The following is a 6,292-nucleotide window of genomic DNA, read 5'->3' on the forward strand; positions in this document are numbered from 1 at the left end:
CCTTTATATAAAACTCTCACTTATACATATGATTTCTGTGGATTTGTTTCTCTAACGCACCCAGACTCACACAGGTGCCAATGAGAGACCCTCAACTCAGACCGGGGGAAGCAGGAAGATTCACTGGCTGATGTACCTGGCATGTATTCAGGAATCTCTTCCTGCATCTCTTCCTATCTTGCATCCAGGCATTCCTCTCTGCTGGCTTCATTCCCTGACACGCTGTCCTTTTGTGGTGTCACGGGAGGCCCCGAACCATTCCTGTCTTTCGGGAACCCCAGCAGAGGAGGATGCCTCATTCTCACTCGTTTCCTTCAGTGTCATGGAATCATGCCTCCTTGGGCATCGCTGGTCACTCGTCTATCCCCGAGCATTCACTGTGGCCAGGGGCATCCTCGGCCCACACACGCAGTGGGTAGGGAGAATACAGGGCATATCTGTCACACCTGAATCCCACATACGAGGGCAGGTGGTTTGAAAGTAAGGTTTAGGGTGAGATGGGTGAGAGTCCCCAAAGAAAATTCAGGTGTTGCACTCTGAGGAGCCAGGAGTAAATGTCCAGGCAAAACCCACAGGTGGCCAGCCCAGATACCATGTGGGAACCTCAGAACTCACTGGCCAAAGTCCTGTCATAGGACTCCTGTGCCTGGGGGTGAAAGGTCCAGGCGATCACTTACAAGCTGTATGACTGTGGTTGTCACTTTGCCTGTCGGTCTGAGCCTCCGTTTTCTCATCCGCCCAATGGGAGCGAAGACCACATCCATGTCCAGCACCAGTGGCTTCCATCCAGGGAAAGTCCATGGCAAAGGGATCCAGCAGATGCCGTTTGGTGTGACATGATCTATGCAGCCTTTGGATTCAAGTCCACAGACACCATTGAGCACAGCCCCGAGAAACTGCCCGCCTCGAGTCCAGGTCCAACGGCCACCACTCCCCTGTCAGTTTCCTTCCCTAGGAGGTGAAGGTCATCCTTACTGCCTCCCGGGCCTGTGAGAATGACGGGGTGGCACACAGCAGTTCCTGGCACACACAGTCTGTCACTAATGATAGATGTTGCTCAGAGTGCAATTGGTACTCCAGGGCATGCTAGGAGTCCAGGTGCGACTCTTCACCAGACCGGCCATGTGGACTGGGAACAAACAAGTGTCCTGCAGGCTAAAGGGTCCATTGGGTCTGCGTTCAGAGTCCCTGGGAAGGCTCTGTGCAGCCCAGCCCTCCCCTCCGCCTTTCAAACGCGGGGTGGGTACAGCGCCGCAGAGGCTCCTGTTTCAGTATTAATTACCCCGCAGGCGCTCCTATTAGGCTGTCTTTCATTTCTGCCACCACGCTTTCAGCTCGATGGTTTGAACAGCTTCTCATCTGGCGTGTGTTAGCTCTTCTCCCCCGTTGCTGGCAGAGATCTGGGATCAGCTCTGCCTTAGGACACGTTGTCAGTAAACACACGTTTGCTCACGTGTGGCCCCTCCCTCACCCCACAGCCTTGTCTCAGGGTTGGGCAGCTTCCAATGAGGCAAGCGAAGGGTGCTTGGAAAAGATCTTGGGACAAATTTATTCTCACCCAGCCATTTTAAAGAACAGTCAATTGAAGATGTTTGTTAAGATACGTAGATCAGGTCAGGACATGGATAGAACTAGTATTCGGATCTGCAGACTCTGACTGCAAAACTTTTCTCAGCTGCTCAGTGCTTGTGACTATCATACATGATAAATTCAATCACTTATTCACTCCTCCAGCAACATATATTGAATACTTAGCTATTTCTGGCTCTACTCTGGGTAGAGTAAGATAAATAAGAGTCAACTTTTGCTCTCAAAGTGATCAGGATCCTTTCATCTGACCATCCATCCATCCATCCGTCCATCCATCTGTCCGTCCGTCCGTCCATCCATCCATTCATCCATCCAACCACCTTTATAGTTTTCTATGTCTCCCCCATACATTTTTCCATTATCTTCTCATATTCCTATGTCTACCTCTATCTCCATCCACCCACTAATGCATTCATTCATCCACTCATTTACTCATGCACACATCCATCCATGCATGGGTCCACATAGCCACCAAGCCTTCCTGTGTTTCTATGCTCCCAAACCTGGGCTGGTGCTAGGGGCCTGGATCATTAAACAAATAAACAAAAAACCCTAGCCTTTGCTCTTCAGACTTAGACTTCTAGTGGAAGAAAGTGTTCTCCAAGGGCTCTGGTAATCCATAGATGGGTCCTTGTAATTCTGTCTTGAATTTTGGAGAAAATAGAGTTGGAGCTTGGGCCAAGTTTCCCTGTGGAGAAGATAGGGAAGACTCCTCACTTAGATATCTACATTTAATGTTCCTGCCTATCTCGGTGTGGCTTGACAGCTCATTTCTTTTCATCCCTGACTAATACATCCGTGTATGGATATACCAAAGTTTGTGTATCCACTCACCTATTAAAGATATCTCTTTTGCTTCCAGTTTTTAACAATTATAAATAAAGCTGCTATAAACATTTGTGTGCAGGTTTTTGTGTGGACATAAGTTTCCAACCGCAACATATGGTAAAACTATGTTTAGCTTTGTAAGAAAATGCCAGACTGTCTTCCAAAGAGGCTCTGCCACTTTGTGTTGTCCCCAGCACAGTGAATGAGAGTTCTTGTTGCGCCACGTCCTTGCCAGCATTTGGCGGGGTCAATGTTTTGGCATTTAGAAGAAGCACTGATGCATTTGAACGGCAGTGTTGGCAAGGAATATTGAACATACCATGGACTGCCAGAAGACAAACAAACCAGTCTTAGAGAAAAATAAACTTTAGTGTTCCTTAGAAGAGAGGTTGTGAGACTTTGACTCACTTATTCAAACATGTCAGAAGGAATGATTAATCGTTAGAAAAAGAATGTTTGGTAAGGTAGAGGGAAATCAAAACCAGGGAAACCCCCCATGAAATGGAGTGACAAAATAGCCACAAAGCAAGTCTACCAATGATCATGAACGTGGTGCAGGATGGAGGGAGCCATGTCTGTGTGCAGGGTTTCCAGGAATCAGAGTACGAAACAACCACCATAGCAGGTGCGCAGTTTTGGGCTTCCACTGTCATCGATAGCACTCCACAATCTGGGGGGTTAGGATTTAGACTCTGGTACTGTTCCCTCCTCTGGGTTCACATCTTATTATTTACAATCCTTGGATCACACCGGGTGGCATTCTTTCATGCGGACTTTTCTGCCTGCTTGTTTTGAGACAAGCACGAAGGCCTCAGGTGCTATTTTCCCGAAAGCGGCACACCGTTTGATTCTTCCATCTTTCCCACTTTGCTGCGTCACTCGTCTCGTCAGGGGTCTCCTCATGAGGGTGGGCACTGGGCAGGACCAGGCCACAAGAGCTCATTGTTCTTATGTCAGGGCTACGCTCATGGGCCAGCTCAAAATCCATTCATACCACTATGGTTTCTATCTCTCCCCGGCTCACTTTGGAGACATTATCATAATTTTATTAGAGTATATCATAAATCATCCCCATGGGGTGTAATGTAATTGTATTCATGGTAACACTATTTTAGTCAATGGTAAAACACAGTTGACTTTGCCCATTTTTAAATTGAATTGCTTGTTTTCTCAACGTTGTATGTTTTGGGTATGTCCTTTCTCAGATAGGTATTTTACAAATTCCCCTTCCATTTTGTGGCTTGCATTGTCCTGATTTTAACAGTGTCTTTCTAAGAACTTGAATTTTTAATTTTAATGACATCCGACTTGACAATTCTTTTTCATGGGTTTAGCTTTTGATCTTGAATTAAAAGAATTGTCATTGAACCAAGCTCACCTAGATTTTCATCTGTTATCTCCAATTGTATCGTTTTGCATTTTGTATTTAGGCTTTTGATCTATTTTGAGTTTAAATGAGTTTCATCTTATTGTTTGAGTTTGTCTATTTGTTTTAAGACCATTTGCTGAAGAGATTTTCTTTTATATTGAATGGCCTCTTCTCCTTTGTCAAAGGACAGATGACTCAATTTGTGAGATCTATTTCTGGACTCTCTATTGCTGTTCTGTTGATCTATTTGTCTATTATTTCACCAGTGCTACAATGTTTTGGCCACTGTAGCTTTATAGTAGTTGCTAAATGCAAGGCCAGAAGTTCAAAACCATTAGCTGTTCCAGAGGAGAAAGATGAGATTTTCTACTCCCATAAAGAGTTACAGTCTGCAGAGCACCCAGGGACAGTTCTACCCAGTCCTAGAGGGTCACTCCAAGTCAGAATTGATGAAATGGCAGTGAGTTGAGTTGAGTTGTGTTGAGTGAGGTAGACTTGTGTTGGCTATGCTGGGATTTTACTAGTCTGTATAAACTTTAGATTTGGTTTGTTAAATTAAAGGCTTTCCTCAATTCTTAGTTTGCTGAGCATTTTTAAAATGTGTGTTGGATTTTTGTCAAATTATTTTCCATATATTTTATGATTACTTAATTTTTCTTATTTAGATTGTTGAGGTAATGGATTACATGACTTGATTTTTAAATGTCAAACCAACCTTGTGTTCCTGAACTAAATCCCACTTGATCTTGGTATAAAATAACCTTTGCACATTGCTGGATTCAATTTGATGAGGTTTTGTGGAGGTTTTTGCATCTGTGTACATGAGAGAGTGTTCTGTAATTTTCCTCCTGTTAGTGGTTATGCGTTGGGGTGCAGTCTGCATGGTCGTCAGTTCAAAACCAACGGCAGCTCCGGGGGAGAGAGACTGGGCTGTCTACTCCCGTGAACAGTTACAGTCTCAGAAATCCGCAGGGGTCGCTGTGAGCCAGCGTTGACTCGGTGGCAGTGAGTTAGAGAGAATGTCTTTGTTTGGGTTTGCTGTTAGGCTAACACTGGCTTCATAAAACGCATTAAGAAGTATTCCTTCAATCACAAGGGTCCACCTAGAACCCCCTCCCAGGGGGACGAACAACACAAAAGTGGGTGAGGGGGGACAGAGGACGATGTAAGATATGACAATAATAATCTATAACTTATCAAGGGTTCGTGAGGGAGGGTGGGTTGGGGAAGGAGGGAGAAGAAATGGGGAGCTGATATCAGGGGCTCAAGTGGGAAGAGAATACTTTGGAAATGATGATGGCGGCATATGTGCAAATGTGCTTGACACATTGGATGAATGTATGGATTGTGATAAGAGATATAATAGCGCCCAATAAAAGTATTTAATAATAAAAAAGAAGTGTTCCTTATGCTTCTTTTTTCTGGAAGAAATCTAGAGGATTGGTTTAATTTCTATTTTAAGTGTTCAGTAGAAATGAGCAGGAGTTCACCAGGGATATTACTGAGATTGGGGGGATCTCAGGTTTGGAAAGTTATTAATTGTTGATTCAATTTATTGAATATGTAGAAGCACAGCCAAATAGTCAACTTGTTCTTGAGTGAATTGATCCATTTCATTCAAGTTACCCAATTTGTGAGCATAAAATTGTTTCTAGTGTTATTTTTCAGTCTTCTTCTAATGTCCTTTTTTTTTTAATAACCTTGCTTTTATTTCTGAGTGTAGTGATTTGTATCTTCTCTCTTGTAATAAAGAGCTACAAGCTATAACAAAATACATAAGCAGTAACAAAGCACCACAAATTGGGTGGCTTCTAAGAACAGAAATGCATTGTCTCACAGCTCTGGAGACTGGAAATCCAAATGAATGTGCAGGCCAGACCCTGCCTCCTCTGAATTCTCCAGGGGAAGATCCTTTCTTTTGTCTCTCAGCTTCTCACAGCCCCAGGCATCTTTGCTAGAGCTGTATCTCCACATGGCAGTCCTTCGCCCGGGTCTGCGACTCTTCCCCTCTTTTATAGGACAATGTTAAGCGTACCGTCTAGCGTGGCCTCGTATGAACTGATAGCTGAATCTTCAGAGACCTCATTTTCAAACAAGGTCGTCTTCACAGGCACCCAGCATTAGGACTTTACCATACAATTTCTCGTGGGGAGACGCAATGCAGGCCGCAGCACTCTCTACCCAATGCCCTGTATAACCTGGGGCTTACAGACTGACTGTCAGGAACAGACACTCATTCTGGTCCTGGTGAGCAGCGACATGGTTCCCGATTACCCTCTCCACGATTCTTGCTCACACACAGGTACGCCCTGCCCAGTGCTCTGCTGAAGCCTCCAGGGCACTGTCCAGAGGGCGCCAGGGTTCTCCTCCTGCACGGGCTCTCTCTCCAGTAGTTTCTCTTGTCCCCTGCACACCCAGGCCTCCTCCGTTCCAGGTGTTGCCCTGCCTCTGCCCTGTTCCAGCTCCTGGCACACAGCTTGGATGTTCTCTCAAAATCCTACAATT

This window comes from Echinops telfairi, unplaced genomic scaffold, assembly GCF_000313985.2.
Source record: "Echinops telfairi isolate 266 unplaced genomic scaffold, ASM31398v2 ScPeMD7_7469;HRSCAF=8507_0, whole genome shotgun sequence".
In the NCBI taxonomy this organism is placed as follows: Eukaryota; Metazoa; Chordata; class Mammalia; order Afrosoricida; family Tenrecidae; genus Echinops; species Echinops telfairi.